We start from the raw sequence: 12,854 nt of genomic DNA on the forward strand, positions 1-12,854 counted from the left end.
GCTCGTTCTCGCGCAGCAACTGCATCCAACTTCTCTCGTATTCGTATTCCAGGCTTGCGGTCGTTCAACGCGCAGTTCCGCACGTTTCCGGTTTATCGACGAGTCCTTGCAGCGAATATCAAGGATTTCGCGTGGGATAGATGTTAATAAGTTTCCGAGGAATGCCGGAATACCGGGAGTGATATTTTTAGATATCTAAAGAGATGGATTTTTCTCGCGTTTAAAGACGATTCTGGTCAATTTTCTCCCGTTAAATGTCATTTCTTTCTGCGATTACTGCGATTTCTGCGGATACTCGCAGAATGGGGTTCCGTTTTGTGATATTCTTCAGTTTGAAAAGAGTAGATAAGTTTAACGTTTCCAACGGGTATATGTACGCATTTTTGTATTTCGTATTTTGTAGTTCTTGGGATTCTCGTAAAGAAACACGATACTTGCGATATAGTATGTTTTACGATTCTTGTCATCTTTTTATCGAAATATCATTAGTTAATCCCTGTTTCGATATATCTATATTCGATATAGATATCCTCGTCCTTTATTTTAGAATTTTACGCGTGATTAATTTCACTATTATCCACGTTATCATAGATGAAAGTAGCGAAATAACGAGTCATTTATTATCTAGATTATAACGGAAAAAATAACAGCATCGTTTTAATGACACTGCTGATAGTGCAGTTGACCGGCGTTAAGGGGATTATTACTGGCGAGCACAACATTTCAACTGAAAATTATCGTCGCCTCTGTTTGCACGTGAATCTGAGCGCTATTTTAACAGGACTTTGTCTGTTTGTGTGGCGAACCTTTGTTAAGCGTGAAATAGACACTACTGGTACGTGCCTGCTCGGACTGGATGCCACGATGCATCCTCTGTTCTGCTTGCTTCTCTCGTTATCACACTTAAGGGACGCTCCTGATTCTTCTCCCGATTCTTGCTTAATTGACACTTTTCCTATATTTTGAACAATATCCTCGCTTTTCTTAGAATTTCTAAATATATTCGCTGCTACGAGAACTTGCATCATTTCCCTCGAACGTTGAAAGATCATTTTGACCTGTAAAAAGATTTCTCAATTCTCCTCGATATACAACGCCCGATATTCTCAAAGAAATTCACGCTTATTACTCAATGAATCGTATAATTATTACTGCATTACTAACGAACTCGATTAACTTATCCCCGAGGCAGAAGATATTTTCTACTAAACTAAACTAAACTAAACTAGACTAAACTAAACGAGTTTTATTTATCGAAACTTCTCGGCTCTTTTACGCAGACTCTCTATCTATTCTTCGTAATAATTTTTGGCACACTTTTTTGTTAGTACAACGTGTTACTACAAAATTGCTGGTTTATCTTCTATCTTTATCTCATTTGCTTATTCAAAGTGTAAGCTTTTTTGAAATGTGCAGCCTCGAAATAATATTGTACAGTATCCTCCACATATATATGCTAGGTTTTTGCGATGCAGATTCACAAGGATAATTCGATATTTCGTTGGGAAACATTATCGATCATTTTGAGTCACGCACAAGCATATTTCTCTCGAGTAACGTCGATTCAGTGGATCACCGACATAGTTCATTTCCACAAATCGATTCATCAAATATCATATTACTAGATTTTAACGTATCGGAGGATTTATAGATCGAAACGATAAAATTACGTACCGTATCGTACATACGTCGAAGGTTTAAGAAACACAGGCAGTGCACTGATTTCAAATACACGATACATATTTTCAGCTATGATTACAATAAAATTACGTATTGCGGAAGAGATTGTACGAAAGCGTCACTCGTGCTCGTACAAGCGAAATTTCATGAAACGCGGTATTTTCTCTGTAATTCTATTATATATTCGGCAAACTGGCCAATCTTTATCGCCAAGGGGAAATGCATACGGTATTTTCAAAACAAAATTAACCTTAGCATTTGAATTATTTTCGAGACAATTTTGGAAATTATCAAACGTAAAGTAAGAAACGTTCTATCGTTATTGCTATACTTTCTTGCCTATAGTAAATATCTAAATTACGTTACATGTACATACACGTGTACCTATGTATATTTATGTAGTAACTTATGGATCTTAGAGTAAGGACAAATAATGATGTTTTATTTAGAGTTTAGTGTAGTTTAATAAGCGATACTCAATAACAAAAGGACCGATTACAATATCGTCGTACGTCTTATTATCATACTATCCCGTTTCTCCACTCGCGCTCTCTCACTTCTCGATTCACACTCTGTGACCTCTCAACTCGCATTCTGGCCGTTCTAGCATCTCTTTGTCTTTTGCTAGGCCCACCACGCGCGTGTTCCGCAGACGCTCCAGGGCAGACGTGGCCAGGGTCACGTAGGCCCTTTCTACGAAACTATGCACTTGAAAAGACCGATGACACATTGATAGACCCGACGGCACCTCGGCTTTCGCGACATTCTTCATGGTTAACTCGATGTCTCTTTCCCCGATACTACATTTATATCTTTTTTATTTCTTATTTCTATTAAAAATATCGCATCAATGTCTTTGGTCGAACGACTCGGATGTCTCATCTTTTTATATCGTGTTTCGTGTTGTTTCATTGCACGTGCAAGTGGCGAAGATTCTGCGGGCCAACGGGATTTCTACTGGCGGAAGGAAAAAAGATCGCGGTAAAAGTTTGATGAGTTTGCAACGAAGGTAACTCATTGTTAGCCCGAGGCGGTGGAAAAATAAGCGACAAACGTAGCACACGATTTTCACCCGACGACAACTCGTTCAACTGGCAGCGAAACTTTCTCGTGAAATTGAACACTCGCGAAACCGTAGATCGGTGTAGGCGATTTCTTGTAATAATATCGCGCAAGTTACCTTCCGACGATAGAAAATAAGAAAACTGGAAAATGCTGGAGATCGATTCTTCGCACGCTGAAGATTCTGGAATAAATTCTACATATATTTCAGTCGATATTTGCCATCTATATTTCGCATATAAACAACTGACTTTTTCTACCTTTCTCGTATATTATGTTTGTAGGAAATATCAGAGATATTTTTTAATCGTTACCTATTAATCGTTATTTTTGTCGTTTTGTCGAAGAAAGAAATTAAATTAACGGAGATGTAAATAAATTCTTACGTGTTGTATCGTTAAGAAATGTACTTGACAAATTAAGTTCGAAGTAAACGTGTAAAGTTATTCGAAAAGCGTCGAAAATATTTCTGCTTGTTAAAACAAAGATCTGTTCGATTATGTAGAGATTGTCGAGTTTAGGTATGTGAAATAGATGTAAAATACGCGAGGAAATCAAACAGATGGATAAAAACTTACACAGCCTCGTCTTTTTCCTTATATCTAGCACAAGTTGGCCAGTTTCAGTAGTACAAGTCTGCGATTAGTCGGATCAGCCGGTTTTTCAGGGAAAGAAGCGAGACGTAAAAGAACGAAGCAGGTAGTTTTAATTTCTGTACGCGTTCGTCGGCCACTAAAGTCTGCAGAATGAAAAGCAACGGGGCGATTTCAAATCGATTTCAAACATCGAATACGCGTGGGATCAGGGAGATTGGAAAAATTGACGGTAGGCAGCGATCAGTCCCTACCGATTCCTATTTCAGGCCGCTTTATATAGAATTCTATAAATTAAGTAAAAATGAAGGGCCCGTGTTATCGGTAATCTGTCGATAAAAGTTCAAGGTCCATTAAATACGCTCCAACTTTATCTTCTTTAAAACGAGGCCTTGAACGAAACAGTTTTATTCTATGTTTTCGGTATATTTTCGCTAATCGTTATCAATCGAATGTCTCCGTAAGCCATCGCGTACAAAGAAACACCGTTGAAAAACGCCTCTCCTCTTGGACGGCATCCAGTTAAACTCGATCGCCGAAGAAAAATCATCTCGCTCGCTTTTGCCAATTAACCTTGCACTTGCCAACGCGACGCTTATCGCCGTGAAGAGGGTGCCAGAATCCCTCTACCACGGTCTCCGGCCGCCGCCCCTCTTTTTCACCAACGGAATGACTTGGTGCATCGCACCTGAAACCTGAAACTCGCGGGAGGGGGTGGGTGGGTTGTTTTCGACGTCGGTGGCGCCTTCCACGGCCACTGCTCGAAGCGATCGGTGTCTTCCCGAAGCGGACAGTGCGCCCTGACCCGTTGAAACAAGCGGTTGGCCTCGTGGTACTATCCGTGATCGCGTTTCTACACAGTGTGCTCGAAACGATGAATGAAAATGTACCGTCGCCCCTACTCTTAGTGCTGCAACGGTTCAACTTTAACGCGACCCGTTCACACACCCGATGACCTCGTGTTTACGCGTGAGTTTCAAATCCCAAGTGGAAAGGTTCCACGTTTATGTTTATATATCGTTCGTAGATACACGGTGGTTCACGGCCAAACAGAACTAACAAAGTCTAAATGGCCGCTTTTCTGCTCGAGTATTCGTTCTTCGTCGTTCCGGTCGAAGAGGATGACCGTGCGGTTGGCCAATGTCGAAGCGAACGACAAACGTCGGCGGGAAGGTCAGTTTCCGGTTGAAACGCGGTAAAAGTGTTTGGGGGATGTTCATCTCGGGAAGGTGGCTTTCGAAGAGTGTTCTTATCGGTATTTGGATCTCGGTATCGTTTCTGTGGCGTTGAAAAGCTGACGACTTTGACGTTGGACGTTCCTCTGCAGAGGTAACGCCGGTGTATATCGTCGAGAGGGTGAGTTTTCCAGGTTGCTTCGAGTCTTAAGCGATGTTCGCAAGAGGCTTTGGGCTTATGATTTTTATTCGTTATCGACTAGCGGGTTCTTCGCGAGATAAAGACGCGAGAGAAATATTTTCTCGCCGGGATCGATAATATATTTATTATACAGGGATTGTTTATCAGGGATCGTTTCAACGATTATTTGGCAAAGTGTCGGAACGATCATTTTTATTTGGGTCGCCGTTGTAACGGAAATATTTTCTTCCAAACGTAACTAACGCGTTCCTCGCGAAGGGGATGGATTTCGCAAGTTGCTCCATAAATTATTCTTCTCCTTCCTCTTACTTTTTTCCCTTTTTTTTCTTTTTCACGGGCTGCAGAAGTTAGTGGATTGCTCGTTCTAACGTGAATATTTTTCTACGCAGGTGAATACACTGATTTAAAAATTGATGGAGAAAATAACGGCTCCGAGTCCTAACACGAACATTCTTGCACAGATAAATTAAATAATCATCTCGTTAAATTACAAACTTTCGAAATTGTCGACAAATTCCAATTGATAATCAGTTTAATTTACCATCTTTCCGAGATTTATTGATAATAAATGGATAAACGCGGACGTTTGTACTCTGGCGTGTAATACCAGCATTGAAGGATTTGCCGGTCGTGTACTTAAGGGTTTATCGTGTCTTAATCCTTCGAGGCTACTTCAGGTTGGTGCCGTATCCCTTGGTAGATAAGGACCGAACCAATCTCCTGGCTACTTTTTCTTTCGTCTTCTTCAAATCTGACGATGTCTCTTATAAAATTTTCAAGTCGAGAATATATAAAGTTGGCAAAATAAAACACATTAATTAATTTCTCGAATTATTCCAATTTATACGGTATGTCTTGCCGTTTGACAGCCAGATTCTCCGTCAGCGTATTTTACAGGCATGATCAAGTAAAAATGTTGTATAATCATAGTTTGTCTGTAATTGTATTAAACGATTATAATTAAAATAGGAAATAAGAAATGGGTACAAAAAGGACCATATGTACTTTGACCTGCAATATTATTTCTATTTTATTTAAGCCGTAGAACTTTTATCGGTGGATAACTTTATAAAAGAGTATTAACACGTGTGGTTAAATAACGCGAGGATTTGATCGGATCATCCAGATATAATAAAACGAAAACCTTCGTTTTATTATATTAACAAATTTAATTAACAAATTTTAGGAATAAAATCATAGGACGATAAGTTCAATCTCGCATCGCTGTCGCCTTTCTATCGATAGAAACGGTGAACATTTTCAAACATGCTATTAACGATTATGCTTACAATGTAATTGTAAAGCTATCGCCACCTTGCAAGCATAGTAACCGCGAGTCTATTATCGTATACCTTTGAATTTCGGCAATTTTAATTAATACATGCAACATCTAATAATATAATATAATATAATTCTAACGTGCTTCTTCTTCGTAATACATATTTCGCAGGCGATGAATTATGGGACGCTTGTTTTATAGATTTCTGTTGGCCGGTATAAGCGGGACAAAGTTGGTTCAGTTGCTTTGCCACCGATACTCGTAAAACACGATATGTCTTTCCTTTCTGAATGCCTTCGTGTCGCAGTCGGATAAAATATGAAAGGTTTATAATTTTTAGATGCTCGACCTTCCAAGTACACAAACGGAGAAACGCAAACGCTGTTCGAAAATTCTACGTTCAAAGTTTTACGTTCAAAGGGGAAACTTCTTATTTTTTGCACGTGTAAAACACCACGATTCTCCACTCCACTCGGGGATTGTCATTTCGAAAAACATGTGAAACACGCGGCGATGATTTTACAGGTTGTCCGGTTATTTTATTTTATCGCCTATCGTGTATTACCTTTGCGTATAAAGCACGAAATAAATACTTGCTGCACTTTCGTTCGATAACGCAAACGGAGCAACAAATTTTCTAGTGCTAAGTTAGTTTTCGCAGTGCTTTGAAACGCGAATAAACCTTGTTTATTAACGGCGCGGCTGTTAACTTTATACTTTAACCGCTAGTTGGAAATTTGAATCGGCTTTGTACCATTCCCTTTATCCGTTTCTGAATGCGACTTTAGTCTCGTGTCAATGCCGCGTCGATGCTTTCCCAATTTTTTGAAAAATACTAAATAAAGCGGACGAAAAGAATTAAAACGTACGAAATAGGCAAAAACAAAAGGCTAATAAAGTAACGCGAAATTAACGATAAACAAAACATGCAAAAATATTTCGGATAAGTTATTTTAATAGAAGAAAAATTTGCTTACATTTCCATGTATCCGAGTGTACGAGATCCATGTATGAGAAAATACAATATGTACCTTTTGTTTTTCTTTTCTTCGCGCTTGACAGATAACGTTAAAGATCAAGTGTATACAACATTTCATAGTATATGATCGGTATATAATTAGTTTAATTAATATTAATTTAATATAATTAAGGAATATACAGATAAGATTCCATTAATATAATTTTCCATTGATAAATGTTAGGGCGTTGATGATCGATAACCCAAGATAACATAAAATATCGTACGAAACTTGTTAATTTAAGAAAAATTTACCATATTTATGTGTGTTTATTTCGGTGAAACGCGTTATTTTCAGTCACACTCGCCTTTCTAATTAGCGCATAAGATATAAAATAAAATTGGTGGAACGTAACAATGCTTTTCAGCATCGAGCAAACGCCTATGATAGATACACGATACTTTGATTAATTCTTCATTGCCGAATATTAAAGTAGAAATTATCAGCGATATTAAACAATGAAATGAACGAATAACGTATCGTATAAAGCGCTTGAATTCAAGAGAAACTTGCGTTATTTATACGTATAACTGAAACGTGATATTTGCAATTATTTGTCCGTCTAATCGACAAATAGAGTAAAATGAAAAATTTACACGATACGATATGTAACGATACGTTTTCGTATGAAATTAGTGCACGGATTTAATCAAAGTACACGGGTCTGTACTTGGATTAAATTTCCAAATTTAATAAACGATAAATCGTCAAATTACTATTTTGCCAAAAGCAAATATATTTATTTTTTAGTTAATTAGTTCAGTTAGTTTAGAAAGGGATTAGCTGTTCGATGTTTTTTCTTTCTTCCGCCGAGATTCTGTCGAGAATGTGCCTCGCTTGAACAGCGATCTATGCACAAAACGACTGTGCTCGCCGTTTTAAGAAGACCTTTCGTTGCTAATGGCTGTCAATAGTTTGTGGCGGGTGTATAGGTTTCCAGGTTAAGTGTCATTGATCCTCGATTTTTCCTCCTATGTATTTATGCGCTACGAACGAGATGAAGATGTCTTTAGTTGCTTGGAAGAAATGCACGTGTTACTTCTAGCTTTTTAATAAGTCTCCAAGACTTTGTAGATAAGAGTAAGAATACACGCTCGTTTCCAAATTAACGTTCTTTTTACTACTATAGCGAAAGGATAGCGAAAGGATAGCGAAAGGATAGGAAAGGAACCTGCGTTCTTTCGACGACTAAATTACTCTATGGCTGATTATGTTAATTATCTTACACAGCTAACTAATCCTTTTACAAAGGTGGAAGAAGTACAAATAACGATAAGTACAGACAAATAAGACATAAATGTATCGTAAGTCTTCTGCAGAGTACCGAAAACTTTTTAAAGCGTAACTTGCATAAAAATGCTGGGTATAATTGCACGCTATTCTACTAACATTATAGGACTTGCTAATACTGCCAAATACTTCTAAGGGATCCGCCGATATTACCGGTATCCGACACACAATGACAAATTTGACAAACCCGTTGTTCGAAGATTTTATTTTACTTTATTCGTAGGAGCAAATGTGTCTGTGAATGAACGCCAGCGTCACGCTTACCGCACCTACGCGGTATATACAAACATTTGTTCGAAACTTTGTTCTAATAACTCTAAAATAACTAAACGAAAACTAAAATAACTAAAGTATTTCTTTACAACGCACATTTTCATATGTACAACATTTTTACGAAGGATTAAGAATCGATCGTGTCGATCACTTTGGTAGTTGTAGCGATACGAGGTTTGAAAAAAATTGGAACGAAGAGAAAATAACGCTTTAATCTCCGTGATGGTCCAATTTTAAATCGCTAGACATTTATCAAAGTACTGCAATTAATATGCGCGATGAATAGGGATGAGATGAATTTCAATCTCGATCGAGTCAATTCCAATACAGAGGTTACGTTTCACGGAAACTCGATTGCTATTTAGTAGAGATGGTAATATTCGTTTCTGTATTTACAAAACATTCGTATTACGAATTCTCCTTCTGCTTTCAAATCTCCTAACGAGCGTCCGCAACCTTCGAATACCCCGCATTTACGTGTTTTAACATTTGAAAGTAAGATCATAGATGTTCGACTAGATCGATCCATCCAAGTAACAATCCAATCCGTCTCTATACTTTATTATTCGTTTCGTTCATTTATATACACTTTTATTTGGCGTACCATTCGTTCGAAATAGTACTGGAAGATTTGTGGCATTCTTTCTGCAATCGTATAACGAATATGCGCGATTTGCGAAATTTAATATTATTTCATCATTCTCTTTTACGATCCGGCATACGTAACGTACGCAACAGATTAAAATCAGTTGCCGCATCGGTCGAATATCTACGTTAGTGTGCGTCTTCGCGCGCATACATCTGCTTCGCATAACAAATTATTCAACAAACTAACGTATGTTGGAATTATATGCGAATGTAACGTAACTGTAACGTAAATAACTCTTCTTTCCATTGCGGCATCGGTTGCCAGAACACCTTACACGTATAACAGACTTTTCTTGCTTACGTCTATACGGTGGAACACGTCATCCGATGGAAAAGCCAGTGTACACGTTGTACGTAGAAACGTTCTACTTTGCTTTTTTCGCAAGATTCAAAGTTGTACGGTTGTAATCGTACGAAAAGGAAAATGGAAAAGAACTGGAACGTCTATCTTGGATTAAAACGGAACGGAGTGAAATGCTGTTTCGCCCCGCGTCGTTTTCACTCGCAGAAGTAAATTCAAGCCTTGGGCTCGAATGCTTTAAAATTGAAATTGAATTTTCGCTAGGTCGACGTTAATTAACATCCTGTTCATTTCGTCTAACCAGCAGCCACCCTATTTTTCGCGCAAGAAAGAAAAAAAATGGATTTGGAGTAAATTGTGCCGTTTGCTATATATATACGTATGCCCGCTGAATCCGGAAGAAGCATACGACGATTATGTTCCGTTTCCGCAGTTTACTCTATTTTTTCATTTTCCCTGTCTTTCCAAGAAAAGCAGATCCACCTGTACTTTCTAATTTCACGCTTTTCTCTCATTTTTCCCGTTGTTTCGTCGTCAGTTTGGTTTCAGTCAATTTAGACGTTCTTCTTTTCGCTGAAAATATTTTACTAAGAAAATTGCAATATCTTATCGTACTTTCCAGTTTATTGTAATTACTACTGTAATTACTATATTTAACTTGGCTAACTGTATCTAATTTGGCTAATTACACTAGCTAGTAAAACTCGAGGAATTTAAGAATTAATTATATTATACGACGAAAGCGCCACGAATGCGTATCGCATCAAGAGTAGTCTCTCGAAATTTCTCCAACATCGCACGAGAATGATCTAGTAATTCTAATTGTACGTTCCATTCTCTAGCCCGAAATTTGGCCTGTATCTACATATCCATTTAACCCATTAATTTTACTCATCTCCATATCCCATCTATCAGAAGCAATCGCGCTTTATCTGAAAATCAATTCATCACATTCTACGTACCGTGCCATACCGTGTATCGTGTACCATCATCCAGCTTTACGAGTCAATCGAGCAGCAGGTGATAGTGGATGATGAAAGAAACTCTAGATTTTTTTAATTAGAAAACTTTGTAAACAAGTTTCGAACGCCTCGCAACCAACAAATTGGATTACATTGACTATTTTTGAATAACGTGCCGCGATTTCTCTCTATACTTGCAGGAATAGTATAGGGACAGGTATAAAGTAATCGAATTATTATCCATTAAAACAAGATGTGCAAATTCTGCGAAGAAAAATAATTCAATATATATGTTATTAGAAGACGGTTATGGCAATTTCTCTATCGGATAACCTATAATTTCTCTATACAAATTAGGGTAAAAATTATTTCTAGATACTCTAATTCTAGATTTCTAGATTTCGAAATACCGTTCATATCGTTCAGATCGGGAATTTAATTTTTCTTCAAAGTATTTGCTCGTGTAAAGACAAACGTTGATTTATTCGCGTGGTCGTTGGGAAAAATAACGAATCGAACCTCGAAACGATTAAACCGACGATCACAAGCTCTCTGACGAGAAGAACTCTGATCCTCTATATGCCGGTCGATGCTTCGAGGATCAGGCGCAACCACGTCTAGCGTAAAACGCGTAAAGGTCGCGAATCTAGACGAGGGCTTCGGCATTGGCCATCGTGGAACGTGGTCATCGGTGAAATTGTTCCACGATCTAACCCTTCTATATCGCGAATAACTTTTATCGATCGGCACACATTTCGTCTCGTTTCTTTTCTCGTGCCCTCGTGTCCTCGTGTCCACGCGTCGTGTGAGTGACGCGTTTCGTTCAGTTTCCACGTTCCATCTCTGTTCGCTTCGACCCCTCTTCGCCCGCCGGACAACGGTCCGATCCTACGGTCGCGAGATTGCATTTTTCACGATTTATAACCGCATCGATTAAAAGTTTGACCGAGTTTGAGTCCACGAGCGGGCTTTTGAACGTCGTCGAAGACCATTGGAATCGTTTACAGCCATGGTTTCCGATATAAGCCAAATTTCACGCAATTCTTGATACTCGTTGATATCAGTTTCGCAATTGAAAGGGATTTATATCTTCTAATAGAGATGCTGTTCCACGCGCTGTATCGCGCGTGGATACGCGTCGATGTACAGTTCGTGTACACATCGGTCTCTCGATCTATGTAGTTTTCGATACACGGATCCACGTGTATCAAAATATGCAGCTATCGATCTGTTCGTATTCTACGTATGTCGTGTGATTATTAACGCGTAACAAGATAATCGAATATTTAAATGCATTTGCGGTAGTAATTTGCGTGGATGGTTATCGATGAACTTTGATCGAACTAGTAGCGATATTCTATACTCGAGTTTTACTTCTTATATATCCTTATAGTACAGCGACTACTCGCTAAGTAATTGAAATCGATATTTAGATTTTTGCGCGAACGAGCCGTGTTCAACGAAACTTGGTGCAAATCCAAAGTGTGCAATCGTCGCACGACGAAAGAATTCCTCTCGACGTCGAAAACTTTTCGTACAACGTAATTTCTCGCCGTTAACTGTTGTTTGGAGGACGTTAACCCGGTTCCCAGCTTAACTCGAGCCTATGGATGGATGGTCCATGGCCATGTCGTTTGTAATTAAAGGGCAGCGGCCCGGAATTCGCCTCTCTCCTTCGTTATATCCGCTGACACGCGGAACGAAGCGCCTCCTCGTCCCACTGCGACGAGGAAAAGTATTTCATCGCCATGCCGGGCGTCACGTAATTTCGACGGCCCTCTCGTAATCTTCTTCGCAAATAGCTCCATCTTGGCGCAATCGCTTTTTAACTAGAAGCTACGGCTCGACCAGATATCAAACCGACTTTTCCTCGGCTATAGCGTCTCCGTTTCGCAGCTAAATCCTCGAGATAGGGCGATTTCTCATCGATGCAATCTGTAACCGAGAGTCCAGGAACGGTGAACTTGTCGTTTACATGGAGTTGGCAGCTGTTGCACCGTGCAACTCGGCATTCATACCTTGGATTGCTTTCTCACACCTAAAGGGGCCGATACGTCTTTGTTCCGACGTAAATAGGACGATTCATCTTACCATACGTTGCCACGACGTTAGGAAATTAAACGTTAGAACGACGAAGATTTTGCCTGGCAGTGGGTCAACGTTTATCCATCCGGAAATATCGCGATTCTTCTGCAAACTGGATACGGTCTAAGGGTTCGGATCAAAATCAGATAAATACACGATACACGTGGTAACATATTTTCACGTTTACACGCATTTGCTTTGTTCTATCGAATTAAAGGTTTCGTCGAATTATCGTGTTTTGAAATTAGATTTTTCGAACTTATTTACTTCTATGATATTTTCCAT

At 38.9% G+C, this 12,854-nt stretch overlaps 1 protein-coding gene across 6 annotated transcripts in view; it reads left to right on the forward strand.

Moving 5' to 3' along the window:
* Window positions 1-4,139: 4,139 nt before the first annotated feature.
* The window catches only part of LOC126874125 (octopamine receptor beta-3R-like), a 108,080-nt gene continuing 99,365 nt past the window's right edge, over window positions 4,140-12,854 (forward strand). For 3 of the 6 annotated variants that reach the window (XM_050635823.1, XM_050635821.1, XM_050635822.1), the window contains exon 1: window positions 4,140-4,691. The gene's annotated coding sequence lies outside the window, so the exon portion shown is untranslated. The remainder of the gene's footprint in view (window positions 4,692-12,854) is intronic. The other 3 variants (XM_050635818.1, XM_050635817.1, XM_050635819.1) reach the window with 3 other exon arrangements.

The sequence above is a fragment of the Bombus huntii genome, chromosome 15, assembly GCF_024542735.1.
Source record: "Bombus huntii isolate Logan2020A chromosome 15, iyBomHunt1.1, whole genome shotgun sequence".
NCBI classification, from domain to species: domain Eukaryota; kingdom Metazoa; phylum Arthropoda; class Insecta; order Hymenoptera; family Apidae; genus Bombus; species Bombus huntii.